The sequence below is a fragment of the Scyliorhinus torazame genome, chromosome 20, assembly GCF_047496885.1.
Source record: "Scyliorhinus torazame isolate Kashiwa2021f chromosome 20, sScyTor2.1, whole genome shotgun sequence".
Classification (NCBI taxonomy): domain Eukaryota; kingdom Metazoa; phylum Chordata; class Chondrichthyes; order Carcharhiniformes; family Scyliorhinidae; genus Scyliorhinus; species Scyliorhinus torazame.
In genome coordinates this window covers 34,956,326-34,979,154 of record NC_092726.1, presented here as the reverse complement: position 1 = coordinate 34,979,154, position 22,829 = coordinate 34,956,326, and the positions used below count along the sequence as shown (strand labels likewise).

General features: G+C 43.1%; 1 long non-coding RNA gene across 1 annotated transcript; it reads left to right on the top strand.

Annotated features, from left to right (window-relative positions):
• The first annotated feature begins 512 nt into the window (after positions 1-512).
• LOC140396752 (uncharacterized) lies at positions 513-21,650 on the top strand. Its single transcript, XR_011936619.1, has 2 exons — positions 513-650; positions 21,382-21,650. It is a non-coding gene; the product is annotated as an uncharacterized lncRNA (long non-coding RNA).
• Positions 21,651-22,829: the final 1,179 nt, after the last annotated feature.

The window sequence follows — 22,829 nt, the reverse complement described above, 5'->3', positions numbered from 1 at the left end:
CAATAGGACCCTGTTTCTTCTTATTACCCCGATATATAGTCAGTGAGCTGGCGGGTAAGATTCCTCGTCTGATTGTTATTTGCATCTTAATGAATTCGGTAAGCTTGTCGAACAGGTGAGAGCAGATCAGTTCCGACTAACAAGCAAATAAATAAAAAACTGATAAAAGCTTAAACATAGATATGTTTAAACATCTTGGAACATGTGTGATGCAGAGTGAAGGAGCTAACCAGAAGTAGCATGAGAAGAAAATTGAGACGTGGAGTTTCAAATAATCAGAGACTGTACCGAATAGAATGAACACTAGAACATGAAACAGTGGCAAAGGCAGCAGAGTATGTTGAAAGCAGATGAGAGCGACAGCGAGATAAAGAGAGAGAGAGAGAAAGAGAGAGAGAGAGAGAGGGGGAGAGATCACCAAGCTGGAGTCAGTCCGTGCCTTGTCCATGTGATTATTAACCAAAGAGCGCTGGCGGATTTCACCTACTATGCTCCAGGCATTTCATTTAGACTCGCAGTTACTGAGCAGGAGATGTGCGGTGAATTGCTCTTTTTATTTGGAGTCCTTGTGCTGATACAGCCCCCCACCACTGGGAAAGGAGTATACGCGAGAGCTGGGAAAGGAGTATATGCAAGATCTGGATTTACAGGTCTGTTCAGCTCTCATTTATTCAGCAATAGAAACATTTGGAGAAGCAGAACGAGGCCTTCAAGCTTTCAAGCCTTGAGACACTTCAAGCTGCGCTGGTCTTTAATAGGAACACGTGTATCTTTACATTAATACACAATCATCGTTCGCAGTACCTGAACAAAAATCAAAAATCAATATATATATATGTAACTTATTTGCATTCAGAAAAAAATAACTTTTAAAATCTACCCAGTCACAGGTATTATTCTCGGAGTATCTATACATGGTGCGTCATCCGTTCCATCTACTGGCTACCGCACTGTGATATTTTACATTATTGTTATATTTTCCTGAGATCCCCTGCGCTCGCTCCATTTCCATTCGCTGCAATGTCCTCCAACCTGATAAACCTCTGAGATATATGCAATCCTCCAATACACCTATGTAGTCCATTCGCAGATTTGAATACACCGGCCTTTGGTCACACTGAGAGCATTATGTATTGTCCAAGCCAGTGTATACGTATCCTGTTCAGAATTGAATGTTCTATTCTTGTATGAACCATTCCGAGATCACACTTCATTGTGCATTGCTCCATCCTATGCTAACATTTCTGAGATCAGAGTACGTTTTGCATTGTTCTAGACTGTATACACATTTCTGCGGTCACACTTCGTTGTTCTTTTGTCGAACCTGTATAATTATTTTTGCGTTCACACTGGGATTGAGCTTTACCCTAGCCTGTATACATCATTCTGATGTGATACGTAATTGGTCATTGTTGTAGCCTCTTTAAACCTATCTCAGATCACGCTTGCTTCATTGCCCATTGTTGTGGCCTGTATAAACCTTTCTAAGATCACGCTTTATTGTCCATTGTTCTAGACTGTATAAACCTTTCTGAGATCACACTTCATTGTGCATTATTCTAGCCTGTATAAAACATTCTGAGATCACACTTCACTGTCCATTGTTCTAGCCTGTGTACAACATTTTGAGATCACACTTCATTGTCCATTGGTCTAGCCTGTATAAAACCTTTCTGAGATCACACTTTATTGTCCATTGTCCCAACTGGTATAAACCTTTCTGTAATCACATTTCGCTGTGCTTTGTTCTGGCCTCAATAAACTCTGAGATCACACTGATGTGTCCATTGTGTCATGTGAGAGTACCTTTAAGAAATGGGTATTTATAAATGGGTGTGTATATAAATATCTGTATTGAGAGCACCATTAAGAAATGGATGTTTACTACTGCAGTGATGTCAGTGGGTGGAACTGGACTGTCTGTCAGTTTTATACTTTCGCTTTTGAGCAGGCTGTAGAGTGTGTTTTAGTTTCGTTTTGAATGCTGGATAGCTGCAGTCACAGTCAGAAGGGGTATGAATCCCTCTCTGTAATCTAAAGACTGTAAATCGATCCCGGTGATTTAAAACTAATAACAGTACTGACGTTAACCTGATGTGCTTCTGGTTAACGGTGTTTTAAGTCGTATGGATGTTAAACGGCAATCTTAAAGGATTACTTACTGTTGTATTCTTTGGGGGTTGTATTGGAATTAATGGTTGCTAAGATGTTCACTCTATGTTTTAAAAAGGTTACTTGAGTTCATAGAATAAACATTGTTTTGCCTTAAAAAATACTTTTCCATTTCTGCTGTACCAAAGCGAGAAAGTGGGCCGTGTGCTCCCAATACCACAATCTATTAAAAGTTGTGGGTTAGGGGAATTCCATGATTCATTTTGGGGTGCTCTAAACCCTGGCCCATAACAATTGTCACAGCCTGTATAATCCTTTCTGATATCTAAAATCATTGTGCATTGTTCTTGCCTGTGTAACCCTTTCTGAGATCACACTTCAAGATGCTTTGAACTAGACTTTATAAACCTTTCTGGGAGCATACATCATTGTTTATAGCTCCAATTGTACTAAACATTCTGAGATCACACTTCATTCTGCCTTGTTAGAACATTTCTGAGATCACATTTTGTTGTCCGTTATTTTTGCCAGAATAATTGCTTGTTGGTATTACTTGTATAAACCTTTCTGAGGTCACATTTCATTATGCATTTTTCGGGCTGTATCAAACTTTGAGAGTTCATACTTTATTGTGCATTGTTCGAGCCTTTATGAATCATTCTGAAATCACACCAAATCACACTACACACTACCAGGATTTATATGTTTCAGGTGGGATAGAGGGGAATGTAATAGGGGTGGCGGAGTTGCTCTACTGGTTAGGGAGAATATCACAGCTTAAATACGGGAGGACACCTCAGAGGGCAGCGAGGCTGTATGGGTAGAGATCAGGAATAAGAAGGGCGCAGTCACAACTTTGGGGGTTTACTACAGTCCTCCCAACAGCCAGCGGGAGATAGAGGAGCAGATAGGTAGACATATTTTGGAAACGAGTAAAAACTACAGGGTTCTTGTGATGGGAGACTTCATCTTCCCCAATATTGACTGGGACTTACTCAGTGCTAGGGGCTTGGACGGGGCAGAGGTTGTAAGGAGCATCCAGGAAGGCTTCTTAAAACAATATGTAGGTAGTCCAACTAGGGAGGGGGCTGTACTGGACCTGGTATTGGGGAATGAGCCCGGCCAGGTGGTTGAAGCTTCAGTAGGGGAGCATTTCGGGACCAGTGACCACAATTCAGTAAGTTTTAAAGTGCTGTTGGACAAGGATAAGAGTGGTCCTAGGGTGAATGTGCTAAATTGGGGGAAGGCCATAACAATATTACGCGGGAACTGAAGAACCTAGATTGGGGCGGATGTTTGAGGGTAAATCAACATCTGACATGTGGGAGGCTTTCAAATGTCAATTGAAAGGAATTCAGGACCAGCATGTTCCTGTGCGGAAGAAGGATAAATACGGCAAATTTCGGAAACCTTGGATAACGAGAGATATTGTAGGCCTCGTCAAAAAGAAAAAGGAGGCATTTGTCAGGGCGAGAAGGCTGGGAACATACGAAGCCTGTGTGGAGTATAAGGAAAGTAGGAAGGAACTTAAGCAAGGAGTCAGGAGGGCTAAAAGGTGTCAATACAAGTAATTGGAAATAGGGTTAAGGAAAATCCCAACGCTTTTTACACCTACATAAAAAGCAAGAGGGTAGCCAGGGAAAGGGTTGGCCCATTGAAGGATAGGAAAGGGAATCTATGTGTGGAGCCAGCGGAAATGGGCGAGGTATTAAATGAATATTTTGCATAAGTATTCACCAAAGGGAAGGAATTGTTGGATCTTGAGTCTGGAGAAGGGTGCGTAGATCACCTGGGTCACATTGAGATCCAGAAAGACGAGGTGTTGGGCGTCTTGAAAAATATTAAGGTGCATAAGGACCCAGGGCCGGATGGAATCTACCACAGAATAATGAAGGAGGCTGCAGAGGAAATTGCTGAGGCCTTGACAGAAATCTTTGGATCCTCACTGTCTTCAGGTGATGTTCCGGAGGACTGGAGAGTAGCCAATGTTGTTCCTTGTTCAAGAAGGGTATCAAGGATAATCTAGGGAACTACCGGCCAATGAGCCTTACGTCAGGAGTCGGAAAATTACTGGAGAGAATTCTTCGACATAGGATCTACTCCGATTTGGAAGTAAATGGACATATTAACGCGAGGCATTGTGGTTTTCTGAAGGGGAGGTCGTGTTTCACTCAGTTGATAGAGTTTTTCGAAGAGGTCACAAAGCTGATTGATGCAGGTAGGGCAGTGGATGTTGTCCATATGGAGTTCACAAAGGCATTTGATAAGGTCCCTCATGGCAGACTGGTACAAGACGTGAGGTCACACGGGATCGGGGGTGAGCAAGCAAGATGCATAGAGAACTGGCTTGGTCATAGAAGGCAGAGAGTAGCAATGGAAGGGTGCTTTTATGATTGGAGGGCTGTGACTAGTGGTGTTCCGCAGGGATCAGTGCTGGAGCCTTTGCTGTTCGTAGTATGTATAAATGATTTGGAGGAAAATGTAACTGGTCTGATTAGTAAGTTTGCAGACGACACAAAGGTTGGTGGAATTGCGGATAGCAATGAGGACTGCCAGAGGATACAGCAGGATCGTTTGGAGACTTGGGCGGGGAGACGGCAGATGGATTTTAATCCGGACAAGTGTGAGATAATGCATTTTGGAAGATCTAATGCAGGTAGGGCATAGATAGTGAATGGTAGAACCCTCAAGAGTATTGACAGTCAGAGAGATCTTGGTGTATCGGTCCACAGGTCCCTGAGAGGGGCAACACAGGTGCAGAAGGTAGTCAAGAAGGCCATGCTTGCCTTCATTGGCCGGGGCATTGAGTATAAGAATTGGCAAGACATATTGCAGCTGTATAGAACCTTTATTAGGACACACCTGGAGTATCGTGATCAATTCTGGTCGCCACACTACCAGAAGGATGTGGAGGCTTTAGAGAGGGTGCAGACGAAATTTACCAGGATGTTGCCTGGTATGGAGGGCATCAGCTATCAGGAGCGGTTGAATAAACTCGGTTTGTTCTCACTGGAACGACGGAGGTTGAGGGACGACTTGATAGAGGTCTACAAAATTATGAGGGGCATAGACAGAGGGATAATCAGAAGCCTTTTCACAGGGTAGAGGGGTCAATTCGTTTATTGGTTTAAGGTGCGAAGGGCAAGGTTTCGAGGAGGTGTACGAGGCAGGTTTTTTACACAGAAGGTACTGGGTACCTGCAACTCGCTGCCGGAGGAGCTGGTGGAAGCAGGGACGATAGTGACATTTAAGCGGCATCTTGACAAACACGTGTGTAGGATGGGAATAGAGGGATACGGATCCTGGAAGTGTACAAGATTTTAGTTTAGACGGGCAGCATGGTCGGCGGAGGCTTGGAGGGCCGAAGGGCCTGTTCCTGTGCTGTACTTGTCTTTGTTCTTTGTTCTTTGTACATTGTGCATTATTCTAGTCTGCATTACACTTTCTGAGATCACACTCCATTGTGCATTGTTCTAGCCTGTATTATCCTTTTTGAGACCACACTTCATCGTGCATTATTCTAACGTGTGTAAACATTTCTGAGATTACACTTCATTGACCTTTATTCTAACCTTTATAAACCCCCCTGAGATCACATTGCATTGTTCTAGCCTGCATGAATCTTTCTGAGGTCCCAATTCATTGTGTCTTGTTGTTGCCTGCGTGAACCTTAGTGAGATCACATTTCATTAAGTATTGTTCTAGCCTGCATGAACCTTTCTGTGATCACATTTGATTGTGTATTGTTCTAGCCTGCATGAAACTTTCTGACATCACATTTCAGTGTGTATTGTTCTAGCCTGCATGAAACTTTCTGAGACCACACTTCAATGTGCGTTGTTCTAGCCTGTATAAACCTCTCTGAGATCACACTTCAACGTGCGTTGTTCTAGCCTGTATAAACCTTTCTGAGATAACACGTAAATGATCTAGCCTGGAAAACCTTTCTGAGATCACACTTCATTGTCCATTCTGCCAGCCAATATGTACCATTCTGAGAACACACATCATTGCGCATTGTACCAGCCTTTATAAATATTTCTCAGATCACACTTCATTGTGCATTGTTCCAGCCTGTATAAAACGTCCTGAAATCACAGTTAATTGATCATTATTCTATCCGGTATAAACCTTTCTGAAATCACACTTCAATGTGTGTTCTTCCCAAAGAACAACAAAGAACAAAGAAATGTACAGCACAGGAACAGGCCCTTCGGCCCTCCAAGCCCGTGCCGACCATGCTGCCCGACTAAACTACAATCTTCTACACTTCCTGGGTCCGTATCCCTCTATTCCCATCCTATTCATGTATTTGTCAAGATGCCCCTTAAATGTCACTATCGTCCCTGCTTCTACCACCTCCTCCTGTAGCGAGTTCCAGGCACCCACTACCCTCTGCGTAAAAAACTTGCCTCGTACATCTACTCTAAACCTTGCCCCTCTCACCTTAAACCTATGCACCCTAGTAATTGACCCCTCTACCCTGGGGAAAAGCCTCTGACTATCCACTCTGTCTATGCCCCTCATAATTTTGTATACCTCCATCAGGTCTCCCCTCAACCTCCTTCGTTCCAGTGAGAACAAACCGAGTTTATTCAACCGCTCCTCATAGCTAATGCCCTCCATACCAGGCAACATTCTGGTAAATCTCTTCTGCACCCTTTCTAAAGCCTCCACATCCTTCTGGTAGTGTGGCGACCTGAATTGAACACTATACTCCAAGTGTGGCCGAACTAAGGTTCTATACAGCTGCAACATGACTTGCCAATTCTTATACTCAATGCCCCGGCCAATGAAGGCAAGCATGCCGTATGCCTTCTTGACTACCTTCTCCACCTGTGTTGCCCCTTTCAGTGACCTTCAGTAACCTGTGGGCCTGTACTCCTAGATCTCTTTGACTTTCAATACTCTTGAGGGTTCTACCAATCACCGTATATTCCCTACCTGCATTAGACCTTCCAAAATGCATTACCTCACATTTGTCCGGATTAAACTCCATCTGCCATCTCTCCGCCCAAGTCTCCAAACGATCTAAATCCTGCTGTATCCTCCGACAGTCCTCATCGCTATCTGCAATTCCACCAACCTTTGTGTCGTCTGCAAACTTACTAATCAGACCAGTTACATTTTCCTCCAAATCATTTGTATATACTCCAAAGAGAAAAGGCCCCAGCACTGATCCCTGTGGAACACCACTGGTCACAGCTCTCCAATTAGAAAAGCATCCTTCCATTGCTACTCTCTGCCTTCTATGGCCTAGCCAGTTCTGTATCCACCTTGCCAGCTCACCCCTGATCCCGTGTGACTTCATCTTTTGTACTAGTCTACCATGAGGGATCTTGTCAAAGGCCGTACTGAAGTCCATATAGACAACATCCACTGCCCTACCTGCATCAATCATCTTAGTGACCTCCTCGAAAAACTCAATCAAGTTAGTGAGACACGACCTCCCCTTCACAAAACCGTGCTGCCTCTCACTAATACGTCCATTTGCTTCCAAATGGGAGTAGATCCTGTCTCGAAGAATTCTCTCCAGTAATTTCCCTACCACTGAAGTAAGGCTCACCGGCCTGTAGTTCCCGGGATTATCCTTGCTACCCTTCTTAAACAGAGGAACAACATTGGCTATTCTCCAGTCCTCCGGGACATCCCCCGAAGACAGCGAGGATCCAAAGATTTCCGTCAAGGCCTCAGCAATTTCCTCTCCAGCCTCCTTCAGTATTCTGGGGTATATCCCATCAGGCCCTGGGGACTTATCTACCTTAATATTTTTTATGACACCGAACACTTCGTCTTTTTGGATCTCAATGTGACCCAGGCTATCTACACACCCTTCTCCAGACTCAACATCTACCAATTCCTTCTCTTTGGTGAATACTGATGCAATGTATTCATTTAGTACCTCGCCCATTTCCTCTGGCTCCACACATAGATTCCCTTGCCTATCCTTCAGTGGGCCAACCCTTTCCCTGGCTACCCTTTTGCTTTTTATGTACGTGTAAAAAGCCTTGGCATTTTCCTTAACCCTATTTGCCAATGACTGTTCGTGACCCCTTCTAGCCCTCCTGACTCCTTGCTTAAGTTCCTTCCTACTTTCCTTAGATTCCACGCAGGATTCGTCTGTTCGCAGCCTTTTAGCCGTGAAAAATGCCTCCTTTTTCTTTTTGGCGAGGCCTACAATATCTCTCGTCATCCAAGGTTCCCGAAAATTGCCGTATTCATCCTTCTTCCTGACAGGAACATGCCGGTCCTGAATTCCTTTCAACTGCCACTTGAAAGCCTCCCACATGTCAGATGTTGATTTGCCCTCAAACATCCGCCCCCAATCTATGTTCTTCAGTTCCCGCCTAATATTGTTATAATTAGCCTTCCCCCAATTTAGCACATTCATCCTAGGACCACTCTTATCCTTGTCGACCAGTACTTTAAAACTTACTGAATTGTGGTCACTGTTACCGAAATGCTCCCCTACTGAAACATCTACCACCTGGCCGGGCTCATTCCCCAATACCAGGTCCAGTACCGCCCCTTCCCTAGTTGGAATGTCTACATATTGTTTTAAGAAGCCCTCCTGGATGCTCCTTACAAACTCCGCCCCGTCTAAGCCCCTGGCACTAAGTGAGTCCCAGTCAATATTGGGGAAGTTGAAGTCTCCCATCGCCACAATCCTGTTGTTTTTACTCTTTTCCAAAATCTGTCTGCTCCTCTATCTCACGCTGGCTGTTGGGAGGCCTGTAGTAAACCCCCAACATTGTGACTGCACCCTCCTTATTCCTGAACTCTACCCATATAGCCTCACTGCCCTCTGAGGTGTCCTCTTGCAGTACAGCTGTGATATTCTCCCGAACCAGTAGAGCAACTCCGCCTCCCCTTTTACATCCCCCTCTATCCCGCATGAAACATCTAAATCCTGGAACGTTTAGCTGCCAATCCTGCCCTTCCCTCAACCAGGTCTCTGTAATGGCAACAATATCATAGTTCCAAGTACTAATCCAAGCTCTAAGTTCATCTGCCTTACCCGTAATACTTCTGGCATTAAAACATGCGCACTTCAGGCCACCAGACCCGCTGTGTTCAGCAACTTCTCCCTGTCTGCTCTGCCTCAGAGCCACACTGTCCCTATTCCCTAGTTCTCCCTCAATGCTCTCACCTTCTGACCTATTGCTCCCGTGCCCACCCCCCTGCCATACTAGTTTAAACCCTCCCGTGTGACACTAGCAAACTTCGCGGCCAGGATGTTTATGCCTCTACGGTTTAGATGCAACCCGTCCTTCTTATACAGGTCACACCTGCCCCGGAAGAGCTCCCAGTGGTCCAGATAACGGAAACCCTCCCTCCTACACCAGCTGTTTAGCCACGTGTTTAGCTGCTCTATCTTCCTATTTCTAGCCTCACTGGCACGTGGCACAGGGAGTAATCCCGAGATTACAACCCTCGAGGTCCTGTCTTTTAACTTTCTGCCTAGCTCCCTGAACTCCTGCTGCAGGACCTCATGCCCCTTCCTGCCTATGTCGTTAGTACCAATATGTACAACGACCTCTGCCTGTTTGCCCTCCCCCTTCAGGATGCCCACTACCCGTTCGGAGACATCCTGGACCCTGGCACCAGGGAGGCAACATACCATCCTGGAGTCTCTTTCACGTCCACAGAAGCGCTTATCTTTGCCCCTGACTATAGATTCCCCTATTACTATTACTCTTCTGCGCTTTGACCCTCCCTTCTGAACATCAGAGCCAGCCGTGGTGCCACTGCTCTGGCTGCTGCTGTTTTCCCCTGATAGGCTATCCCCCCCGACAGTATCCAAAGGGGTATATCTGTTCGAGAGGGGGACAACCACAGGGGATTCCTGCACTGACTGCCTGCCCTTTCTGGTGGTCACCCATTTACCTGCCTGCACCATGGGTGTGACCACATCTACATAACTGCGATCTATGACGCTTTCCGCCACCTGCATGCTCCTAAGTGCATCCAATTGCCGCTGCAACCGAACCATGCGGTCTGTGAGGAGCTCCAGTTGGGTGCACTTTCTGCAGATGAAGCCATCCGGGACGCTGGAAGCCTCCCGGACCTGCCACATCTCACAGTCAGAGCACAGCACCCCTCGAACTGACATTGCGTCAATTAATTAAAATTTAAATTTTTTTTTTGAATATATTTTTTTTAAATTTCAAAGTTACTGTTGACTATCTGTTTCCTAGCAGTAGATTTCGAATAGAAATGCGAAAGATAAATATAGTACTCTCCGATCTCTGGCTTAGATATCCCTCTAAATTATAATTAAGTAATTATGTTTAATTAGTTACCAATGCTCAGTTTTTTTAATTTAGTGTAGAATCCCAACCAGCCACTCAGGCCACAGCTTTTCTGTGATTTCACTTCAGTCCCTCCCCCCCCCTACCCCCCGACACACACACAATTTGAAAAAGGTACAAAAGCAAAAATGCGTAAAAATCATTTACTTACCTTCTTCGTGTTAATAATAAAATATAGTACTTACCTCACACCAATGGGTTTTATTATTAGGTTAGCGGAGGAGGGCGGGTGGGAGACACTACACGTGTAGTGTCTCGGGTTTCCTCTCCACCAGAATTTATTGGTGAGGGTCTTCCCAGAGGTCCGCGGGTCGAACTTCCTGTTCCCGCCTTAAATACTAAAATATCAAAAAAAAAGAAAAGAGGGACCGAAAACGGGACCAGGTAAGTGTTTTTAAAGCACAGACTTACCTTCCAGCAATCACTTCCGCACTGCCCCCGCTGAAATTGACAAACCAGCTGTTCTCCCGCCGAAATCGACTGGCCTGCCCCTGCAAAGACAAGTGTTTTTAAAGCACAGACTTACCTCCGAACAATCACTTCCGCACTGCCCCCGCTGAAATTGACAAACCAGCTGTTCTCCCGCCGAAATCGACTGGCCTGCCCCTGCAAAGACAAGTGTTTTTAAAGCACAGACTTACCTCCCAGCAATCACTTCCGCCCTGCCCCCGCTGAAATTGACAAACCAGCTGTTCTCCCGCCGAAATCGACTGGCCAGCCCCTGCAAAGACAAGTGTTTTTAAAGCACAGACGTACCTCCCAGCAATCACTTCCGCACTGCCCCCGCTGAAATTGACAAACCAGCTGTTCTCCCGCCGAAATCGACTGGCCTGCCCCTGCAAAGACAAGTGTTTTTAAAGCACAGACTTACCTCCCAGCAATCACTTCCGCACTGCCCCCGCTGAAATTGACAAACCAGCTGTTCTGCCGCCGAAATCGACTGGCCTACCCCTGCAAAGACAAGTGTTTTTAAAGCACAGACGTACCTCCCAGCAATCACTTCCGCACTTCCCCCGCTGAAATTGACAAACCAGCTGTTCTCCCGCCGAAATCGACTGCCCGAAATCGACTGAAATCCCACTTGTGTGAACGTTTGTGAGATCACATTACACTGTGCATTCTTCTAGACTCATAACGCTTTCTGAGACGACTCTCAATTGTGCATTATTCAATCCTGTATAATCCTTTCTAAGGTCACATCTCATTATGCCTTCCTCCAGCCTGTTTTGAACTTTCGATTATCAAACTTGATTGTCCATTATTCTAGACTGTATGAAACTTTCTGTGATCGCATTTCATTGTCCACAGCTCTCGTCCTGATAAACCTTTCTGAGGCCACACTCCATTGTGTTTTTCTCCCGCGTGTTTTAAATTGCCTTTTTAAAAATAAATTTAGTGTACCCTATTCATTCTTTTTCCAACTAAGAGTCCATTTAGGGTGGCCAATCGACCTATTCTGGTCAACTTTGGGTTGTGGGGGTGAAACTCACGCAAACACGGGGAGAATATGCAAACTCCACACGGACAGTGGCCCGGAGCCTGGATCGTACATAGGACCTCGGCGTCGAAAGGCAACAGGGCTAACCCACAGAGCCACCGTGCTGCCCAGCGTTTTAACATTTCTGAGGGCACACTACGATGTTCCTTTGTGCATTGTTCTAGCCTGTATAAACCTTTACGAGATCACACTTCATTGTGCCTTGTTGTAGCCTACATAAACCTTTTTGAGATCGCACTTCATTGTCCATTGTTCCAGCCTATATGTACCATTCTGAGATCACCCTTCGTTGTGCATTATTCTACACTGTATAATCCTTTCTGACATCACATTTCATTGTCCATTGTTCTAACCTGTATAAAGCTTTTAGAGATCACATTTCTTTGTCCATTGGTCTAGCCTATATGTACCATTCTGAGATCACCCGTCATTGTGCATTGTTTAACAATGTATAAATCTTTGTGAGATCACATTTCATTGTCCATTGTTCTAGCCTGTAAAAACCTTTCCGAATCACACTTCATTGTGCATTGCTCGAGACAGAATGAACCTGTCTGAGATCCAACTTCATTCTGTGTTGCACTAGGTAGCATTAACATTTCCGAGATCACATTTCATTGCGCATTGTTCTAGTCTGTGTAAACCTTTCTGACATCAGTTTTGATTGTGCATCGGTCAAGTCTGTATGAACCTTTCTGAAAACGCACTTCATTGACCTTTTTGCTAGCCTGCATAAAACTTTATTTGATCACATTTCATTGTGCTTTACTCCAGCCTGTATAAATCTTTATGAGATCACATTTTATCGTGCTTTGTGAGAACCTTTCAAAACCTTTCTGACATAAACATACATGATGATTTGATCTAGACTTTTTGAACCTTTCTGGGATAACATTGCATTTTGCTTCGTTCTAGACAGTAATAATCTTTCTGAGATCACACTTCATTGTGCATTGTTCTTGCCTGTATAAACCTTTGTGATATCACACTTCATTGTGCATTGTTCTTACCTGTGTAACCCTTTCTGACATCGCACTTCGTTGTGCATTGTTCTTGTCTGTATAAACCATTCACAGATCACACTTCATTGTGCAGTGTTCTTGCCTGTATAAACCTATCTGATATCACACTTCATTGTGCATTGTTCTTGCCTGCATAAACCATTCACAGATCACACTTCATTGTGCATTGTTCTTGCCGGTATAAACCTTTCTGACATCACACTTCTTTGTGCATTGTTCTTGCCTGTATAATCCATTCTGATATCACACATCATTGTGCACTGTTCTTGCCTGTATAAACCTTTCTGATATCACACTTCTTTGTGCACTGTTCTTGCCTGTATAAACCTTTCTGAGATCACACTTCATTGTGCATTGTTCTTGCCTGTATAAAACTTTCTGATATCACACATCATTGTGCACTGTTCTTGCCTGTATAAACCTTTCTGATATCACACTTCTTTGTGCACTGTTCTTGCCTGTATAAACCTTTCTGATATCACACTTCATTGTGCATTGTTCTAGCCTGTATAAACATTTCTGAGATCACTATTGATTGCCCATTGTTCCAGCCTGTATAAATCTTTCTGAGATCGCACTGCATTAATCTTTATTCTAGCCTGTATAAAACATTATTAGATCACACTTCATTGCGCATTGTCCTAGCCTGTATGAACCTTTCTAATATCACATTTAAGTATGCATTGTTGCACTTGTATAAACCTTTCTGAGATTGTTATGGGCCAGGGTTTAGAGAACCCCAAAGTGTATCATGGAATTCACCTGACTCACAACTTTTAAAAGATTGCGGTAAGGGGAGCACACGGCCCACTCTACAAGAGTGGTACTGGAGAAATGAAAACGTATTTTTAAAAGCAAAACAATGTTTATTCAATGAACTCAAATTGACCTTTTTAAAACATACAGTGAACATCTTAGCAAACATTAATTCCAATACAACCCCCAAAAGAATACACCACTAAGTAATCCTTTAAGGTTTCCTTTTGACATTATACGACTTAAAAAGTGAACTTGAACAGAAGCACATCAGGTTAACGTCACAACTGAATACATTTATCATTCTGAATTCATCAAATGATCACAAGATTGTCTTCTTGTGGCATGATGTGGAGATGCCAGCGTTGGACTGGGGTAAGCACAGTGAGAAGTCTTACAACACCAGGTTAAAGTGCAACAGGTTTGTTTCAAACACTGTCTTTCGGAACACTGCTCCTTCCTCGGGTGAATCAGGTGAATCCTCAGGTGAATCCTCACCTGAGGAAGGAGCGGTGCTCCGAAAGCTAGTGTTTGAAACACACCTGTTGCACTTTAACCTGGTGTTGTAAGACTTCTTACTGTTCTGATGGCAGATTGATCAACAGTACACCTGCTCTGTCTGACTTCAGCTCCAACACAGAAAACGAAACAAAAACACACCCTGCAGCAGACAGCCTAAAACGAAAGTAAAAAAAGCTGACAGACAGTCCAGCTCCACCAACTCTCTGCAGTCGTAAACACCCATTTATTAAAGGTACTCTCTCTCTGCAGATATTTCTCTCCGGACCCAATTATGAACACCCATTTCTTAAAGGTACTCTCACATGACACCTCCCCCCAAGAAACAAAAATAAACCATCAAATTCAAGATGGTTTCATTTTTCACACTTCCTCATCCTTTAAGAAATGCACACAGTAAATATACTTTATGGTTTAAAAAAACAGCACATGCAAACAGGTATAATAATATACTCCATTATTGTTCGTTCCTCAAACTGCAATCCTTCTCAATTGATAGTCTCTTTGAAAAAGAAGGTCTCTGAACGATCCTCTACGCCTCGGCGTGTCTCTTTAAAGTCAGATACTTTAATTCAATCTGATCAAAGAGTCACTTGTAATTCTCCAACACAGGAGCATTGGTTTTCACAGCTTTCAGGCAGTCAAATGTCTGTTGAAAGTCCGCTGTCCATTGAAATTTTCGATGTGTCTTCAGAAAGTCCATCATACGAACATAAGAACTAGGAGTAGGAGTAGGCCATCTGGCCCCTCGAGCCTGCTCCACCATTCAATGAGATCATGGGTGATCTTTTGTGGACTCAGCTCCACTTTCCGGCCCGAACACCATAACCCTTAATCCCTTTATTCTTCAAAATACTATCTATCTTTATCTTAAAAACATTTAATGAAGGAGCATCTACTGCTTCACTGGGCAAGGAATTCTATAGATTCACAACCCTTTGGGTGAAGAAATTCCTCCTAAACTCAGTCTTAAATCTACTTCCCCTTATTTTGAGGCTATGCCCCCTAGTTCTGCTTTCACCCGCCAGTGGAAACAACCTGCCCGCATCTATCCGATCTATTCCCTTCATAATCTTATATGTTTCTATAAGATTCCCCCCTCATCCTTCTAAATTCCAACGAGTACAGTCCCAGTCTACTCAACCTCTCCTCGTAATCCAACCACTTCAGCTCTGGGATTAACCTAATGAATCTCCTCTGCACACTCTTGTGATAGGCTTTCTGGAAATCCAGATATACCACATCCATTGGCTCCCCGTTATCTACCGCACTGTTAATGTCCTCAAGAAATTCCACGAAATTAGTTAGGCACGACCTGCCCTTTATGAACCCATGCTGCGTCTGTCCAATTGGACAATTTCCATCCAGATGCCTCGCTATTTGTTCCTCGATGATAGTGGATTAGTGAGGCAACCACGCTACAAACCATTTTAACAAATCTTCGAACAATTCCACTCATGCCGAGGAATCACATTATTTCCCTTCGTCTTGAGGGTATCGGAAACTGTTCAATAACAGTTGGTTGCACATCCCGTGTGGCCATTTTACGCTGCCCAATTGTATTGCCAAGGAAAGTGACTTGGGCTTTTCAGAATTCACTTTTGGCTTGGTTTATAACCAAACCCGGCTCCTGAAGTCGATCGAATAACTCCATCATATGTTTTGAATGTTCTTTCCATGTCTAGCTGAAAATTACCAGATCATCGATGTACACCGCAAAATTGGGTAATCCTCAAAGAACTATGTTAGGTAATCGTTGAAATGTGGCCAAATGCCATAACTTTGAATTGGTATATACCATCTGGAGTCACAAAAGCTGAAAACTCCTTCACGCTTTCGGATAAAGTTACGTGCCAGTAAAACCTTTATGTAAATCCAGTTTGGAATTAAAAGCTGATTGCTCCACTTTCTCAATGCAATCCTCCAAACGCGGGATAGGATAAGAGTCCATTCTTGTAACTGCATTAACCATTCCATAGTCCGCACACAACCGCTGGGTACCGTCTGGTTTAGGTACCATCACTATCGGTGAGCTCCATTGGCAGCAACCCACTTCAATTATGCGATTTTTAAGCATACTCTCAATCTCTTTGTTAACCTGTGCCAATTTTAAAGCGTTAAGAACATAAGAACTAGGAGCAGGAGTAGGCCATATGGTCCCTCGAGCCTGCTCCGCCATTCAATGAGATAATGGCTGATCTTTTGTGGACTCAGCTCCACTTTCCGGCTCGAACACCATAACCCTTAATCTCTTTATTCTTCAAAAAACGTAAGCATGTATGGATGTTGTTTGATTGGAACAGCATTTCCCACATCTACTTCATGTATAGCCATTTTACTACTTCCCAATTTATTTCCACAAACTTGCCCATGTGAGATCAATAACTCTTTCAGATCAGTCCATTTTTCCTCAGGACGGTAGCTCAACAATTTATCCCAATTTTTAAGAACTTATTCGTTTTCAAATTTAATTTGAGGTATGTCAAGTTCACAGTCATCTGGATTTGGTTCGTCAGTTTGAGTTAGAATCATTAGAACCTCCTCTTTATTCTCTCTTTCCCTTTCAAAGTACCTTTTAAGCACATTCACATACGCACTCGGTGAGTCTTCCTTCTATCTGGTGTGTTTACCACTTAATTCACCTCACTTAATTTCCTTTCAATCTGATAAGGTCCACAGAACCTTGCTTTTAAAGGTTCACCTACCACTGGTCACATAACTAAAACTTTATCTCCGCAGGCAAAACTACGAACTATGGATTTCTTGTCCACGACCCATTTCGTCACATTTTGTGCAACTTTCATATGTTGTCTAGCCAATTCACCAGCTCTATTTAATCGTTCCCTAAAATTTGGCACGTAATCCAATACAGTAAGTTCTGATTCCTCACTCACCAATTTTTCCTTATCAATTTAAGCGGTCTTCTTACCTCATCACCAAAAATTCATTCAAAAGTACTGAATTTGGTTGACTCATTAGGTACATGCCTAATTGCAAACAGTACGATTGGAGTTCCTTCATCCCAATCCTCTGGATAATCGTGACAATATGCCCTCATAATTATCTTTAATGTCTGATGCACCCTTTCTAACGCTCCCTGATATTCTGGATGGTACGCAAGTGATTTAAATTGTTTTTTTCCTAAGCTATCCATAACTTCTTTGAATAACCTTGAGGTAAAATTTGATCCTTGATCCGATATTTATGTGGGGAGTCCATATCTAGTAAAGAATTTAAGTAACTCCTCCACAATCTTTTTAGCTGTAATATTACGTACTGGAATGGCCCCTGGAAACATAGTTGACACATACATTATCGTCAAAAGATATTGATTCCCACATTTTGTTTTAGGAAGCTATCCTACGTAATCAATTCGGACTCTTGTAACAGGTTCCTCAAATGCTGGACCATTAAAGGCGCTGGTTTTATCACTGCTTGAGGTTTCCCTATCACTTGACATGTATCAGCCTCCCCGAACAGGCGCCGTAATGTGGCGACTCCGGGTTTTTCACAGTAACTTCATTTGAAGCCTACTTGTGACAATAAGCGATTTTCATTGTGTGACATCATTGACAAAATGTAACTACATCTTTATGTAATCCAGGCAAATAAAAAAGTTTTTGGTATTTTGCTTGAGTTTTCCTTATTCCCAAATGACCTGCCACTGGTACCTCATGTGCAACTCGCCACACCACCTTTCTATACCCTACCGGCAATACTACTTGATAAACTACGGCCCACTTTTCATCCGCCTGCATATGTAAAGGTCTCCATTTTCTCATCAAGACATCACTTTTACGGTAATAACACTCTGGTATACACTCAGATTCCTCTTCTGTGTATGCTTTCTGATGCATCCGGTTTATTTCTACATCTTTCTGTTGTAACTCCGCCAATTTTCCTGAATTATAAATATCCGCCTCATCCGCCACCTGTTCCTGATCTTTTTCAACCATCTGATCAAAAATCGTTTCAGATAATGGCACTTCAACTTCATCTTCACTCTTTGATTTCTCCTTTTGTCTTAACCTGTGACTTTGCGACCTTGTTACTACACAATCGGGAAAAATCCCAGATTATTCGTCCTTCAACACTTCAGTTGTCTGATTTTCCATTGGCATATCAACCACAGTAGACATCACTCCCACCTGCGATCCAGCTATATCATTACCCAAGATAAACTGCATTCCTGGACAAGATAGTTTCTCTATTTCTCCTACTCCCACTTCATCACTCTTCACTAGACTTTCCAACCGTACCTTATATAATGGAACACTACTCCTCTCAACCTAAATTCCACATATTGCCACCTTTTCTGGCAATATTCTTCCCAAACTACATAACTCCTCATCTCTTGCCATTAAAGGTGGTCCAGCTCCCGTATCTCTTAAAATTGTGAGTTCATTACTTGCTCCTCCTGATGCACATGAGTAAACTTTACCCACGCAAGTAAGTTCTTTAAAGTGATCTGGCACTTTCTTACCAATCACCTCTTAATCAGACTGTACAATATTTTGCACCTTCTTCACGTCACTTGGGCTTTCCATTACCACTTTACCAACCCCACTGTCTTATCCTGTTTTACCACATCAGCCTTCCCAGTGCTTTTCTTCAACCACCAACACTGTGACTTTACATGACCTAGTTTTATTATAGTGAAAACATTTGAAAGTTTTCATGACTCTTCCACCCTCCTGGATTTCTTTTTTAATATGAAGTACACTCTCCTTATTGTCTCCCATCAGATCACCATTACTTTTACCACGTGAGTATGCCTCATGTCCCCAGTTTCTATCCCTCACTGTCTGAAACTGATGTCGGAAACCATGTTTTGATTCATGAACTAATTCATAATTATCTGTCATTTCTGCTGCTTATCACGCAGCTTGAACCCTTTGCTCTTCCAGATGAGTTCTCACTACATCAAAAATTACATTTTTAAAGACCTCCAAAAGTATAATTTCTCTCTGAGCTTCAAACGTTTGGTCTATTTTCAAAGCTCTCGTCCACCTGTCAAAATTACTCTGTTTGATCCTTTCAAACTCCCTGTATGTTTGACCAAATTATTTCCGTAAATTCCTAAACCTTTGTCTGTCGGCTTCAGGCACTTGTTCATAATAATCTAAGATGGATTTTTTCACCTCCTCATACGTCTCACATACCTCCTCCTACTAGCCCTACCTACCAGCTTTGTTTCAATCTGTAATACCAACATGTCCTGTGGCCATTTCATTTGTTTATCTATCTTCTCAAATGGAATGGAAAAGGCTTGGGCTTTCCTTGGAAATGCTTGGACATATTTAAATTGATCCCCACCACGCCTTCGACTTTGACGCTCTTTCTCACTATCATCACCACCATCCTCTAATGGTACGTTTCCCTTTACATTTGCCAATTTTAACTGACTGTTATGGTTTATAGACATTTTCTGAAGTTGAAACTCCATCCCTTTTCCCCCTTCCTCTCTATCTCTTACCTTTTCCTCTCTATCTGTTTATTTGTTTCTTTCTCTCTACTTTTCTTTTTCACTTATCTGTATCTCCCTTTCTCTTTATTTTTCTCTCATTGTATATTCAAGCTGCTTTAATTATTTTTCATGGTCAAGCTGCTTACCTGCAACTGGATCATTGCCATTACTAATGAGTCAAACTGTATCTCATGCAACTTTAAATGCTTAGCCACCGCCATAATTACCTCATCTTTTCGCATTTTGTCAGGTAATGTTAATTGCAATGTTTTGCCAAATCTAGCAGTCTACTTAAAGTCTCTGTCTGACCGCTCCACCCCCAAAAGCTTCAGAGCCTCTGAAAGAGCCATTGTCCACAACACACTCTCTACATAACTGAAATACCACACCTGAAAAGCAACCACAATATGCTCACCCCACACCGTCTTTAGGTTCACTAAGTTCACTATTTTATCCCGAACGAGCACCCAATTTGTTATGGGCCAACGGTTTAGAGAACCCCAAAGTGTATCATGGAATTCTCCTGACCCTCAACTTTTAATAGATTGTGGTATGGGGAGCACACGGCCCACTCTACAAGAGTGGTACAGCAGAAATGGAAATGTATTTTTTAAAGCAAAACAATGTTTATTCTATGAACTCAAGTTAATCTTTTTAAAACATACACTGAACATCTTAGCAACTATTAATTCCAATAGAACGGCCAAAGAATACAACACTAAGTAATCCTTTAAGCTTTTCTTTTAACATCCATACGACTTAAAAAAAGAACTTTAACGGAAGCACATCAGGTTAAAGTCACTACTGAAAATATTTATAATTCTTTTGATGGCAGAGAGATCAACAGTACACCTGCTCTGTGTGACTTCAGCTCCAAAACTGAAAACGAAACTAAAACACACCCGGCAGCAAACAGCCTAAAACGAAAGTAAAAAACTGACAAACAGCCCAGCTCCACCCACTCTCTGACATCACTGCAGTAGTAAACACCCAGTTCTTAAAGGTACTCTCACTACAGATATTTATATACACACCCATTTCTCAAAAGTACTCTCACATGACAAGGTCACGTTTCATTGTGCTTTGTTCCAGCCTGTGTGAACCTTTTTGAACCTTTCTGACATCAGAAATCATGATGATTTGAACTCATGTCTTTGATGCTTTCTGGGATAACGCTTCATTGTGCATTGCTCTGGCCTGTATAAATCTTTCTGAGATCATATTTCATTGTGAATTACTCTAGCCTGTATGAACCATTCTGAGATAAAATTTCATTTTGCATTTTTCTAGCATGTATACACCTTTCCAATATCAGAATTCATGGTGCATTGTGCTAACCTGTACAAACATATATATATATTTTACATTTAGAGGACCAAATTCATTTTTGCCATTGATGGGCAATCCACCTACCCTGCACATCTTTGAGTTGTGGGAGCGAAAGCCACGCAAACACGGGGAGAACGTGCAAACACAACACGGATAGTGATCCAGAGCCGTGATCGAAGCTGTGACCTCGGCGCCGTGAGAGAGCAGGGCTAATCCACTGCGCCACCGTGCTGCTTTGTATATCTATATTTTTGATATCACACTTCATTGTGCTTTTCTCTTGCCTCTATACACTTTTCTGAGGACCCGCGTTGTTTTTCGAGACGCTGAATACTCCCATCAATGAAATCTCCCTTCCTCCTCCAGGTTCACTGGATGGTTGCAGCAGAACTGGAGGAAGCTGCAGAGCGGCAGGATGCATCAGAAATGAAGAGTGGCACGATGGGCACTGCTTTCTTTTTCAGACATGTTGCAGAATAAAATTAGCTTCAGCATGATGGACATTTCTACCCAGAGCCATCATTGCCTTTGACAGAAATTAACTGTAACACATTCTCTGCTCAAGTGTATAGCTTCCCTTCCCACATGTAAACTGCTTTCTAGTCATGTTAATAAAATCTCCACATTGGCCAGCGCCTATTGTTCATACCTGATTGTTCTTGCAGAGCGCACTGTCGCCGTATTGCCTGTAACTGTTTGGAGCTCAGAACATTATTTGGACATCCTATCGCTCCAACGTGGTCACATTCGCATAACACTAAGTTACCAAAATGCGTTACCCTCTTTCCACCACCATTTATGAGCATGCCCTGTCGCACTGGAAGGGTAGACTCACCAGACGTGAGGAAGAGCATCCGCGAGGGGCAGGAATGAGATTCATCAGCGTTGAGTCTAAAATTCAGGTTGACACGTGGAATCAGATAAAACATGAATAAGAATTCCTCCTTCTGAACAGCACATTCAGCATTCCCTGGACACCTCACCTCTTATGCAGCTCTACTGGTCGTGGCTGGTGCAAATAATATGTTCTGTTTGGTTGACTCAGATCAGATGTCACAACTCTCAAATGTGTATCCTAGGCTGTTGTAGGCCTTCAGTAGCAATATCGCTTTCTACCTCTATCCAAACTCACAGCACTGCAGATTAATCATTCTCCCATTTCCATTGTGACGCATATCTCCCTTAAACTTTTCCCCTCTCACCTTGAACTCGTGACCCCTAGTAATTGAGTCCCCCAGTCTGGGAAAAAGCTCCTTGCTATCCACCCTGTCGATACCTCTCATGATTTTGTAGACCTCAATGAGGTCCCCATCAACCTCCGTCTTTCTAATGAAAATAATCCTAATCTACTCAACCTCTCTTCAGAGCTAGGGCCCTCCATACCGGGCAACATCCTGGTGAAACTCCCTCTCCAAAGCATCCAGATCCTTTTGGTAATGTGGCGACCAGAACTGCACGCAGTATTCCAAATGTTGCCGAACCAAAGTATTAAACAACTGTAACATGACCAGCCAACTCTTGTACTCAATACCCCTTCCGATTAAGGAAAGCATGCCGTACGCCTTCTTGGCCAGTCTATCGACCTGCGCAGCCAGATGAAAATGAAAATCGCTTATTGTCACAAGTAGGCTTCAATAAAGTTACTGCGAAAAATCCAGCGCCTGTTCGGGGAGGCTGGTACGGGAATTGAACCGTGCTGCTGGCCTGCTTGGTCTGCTTTCAAGTCGGCGATTTATCCCAGTGTGCTAAACCAGCCCCAGATCTCTCTGTACTTTCCCCAGGGCTTTTTCATTTACCGTATAGTTCGCTCTTGA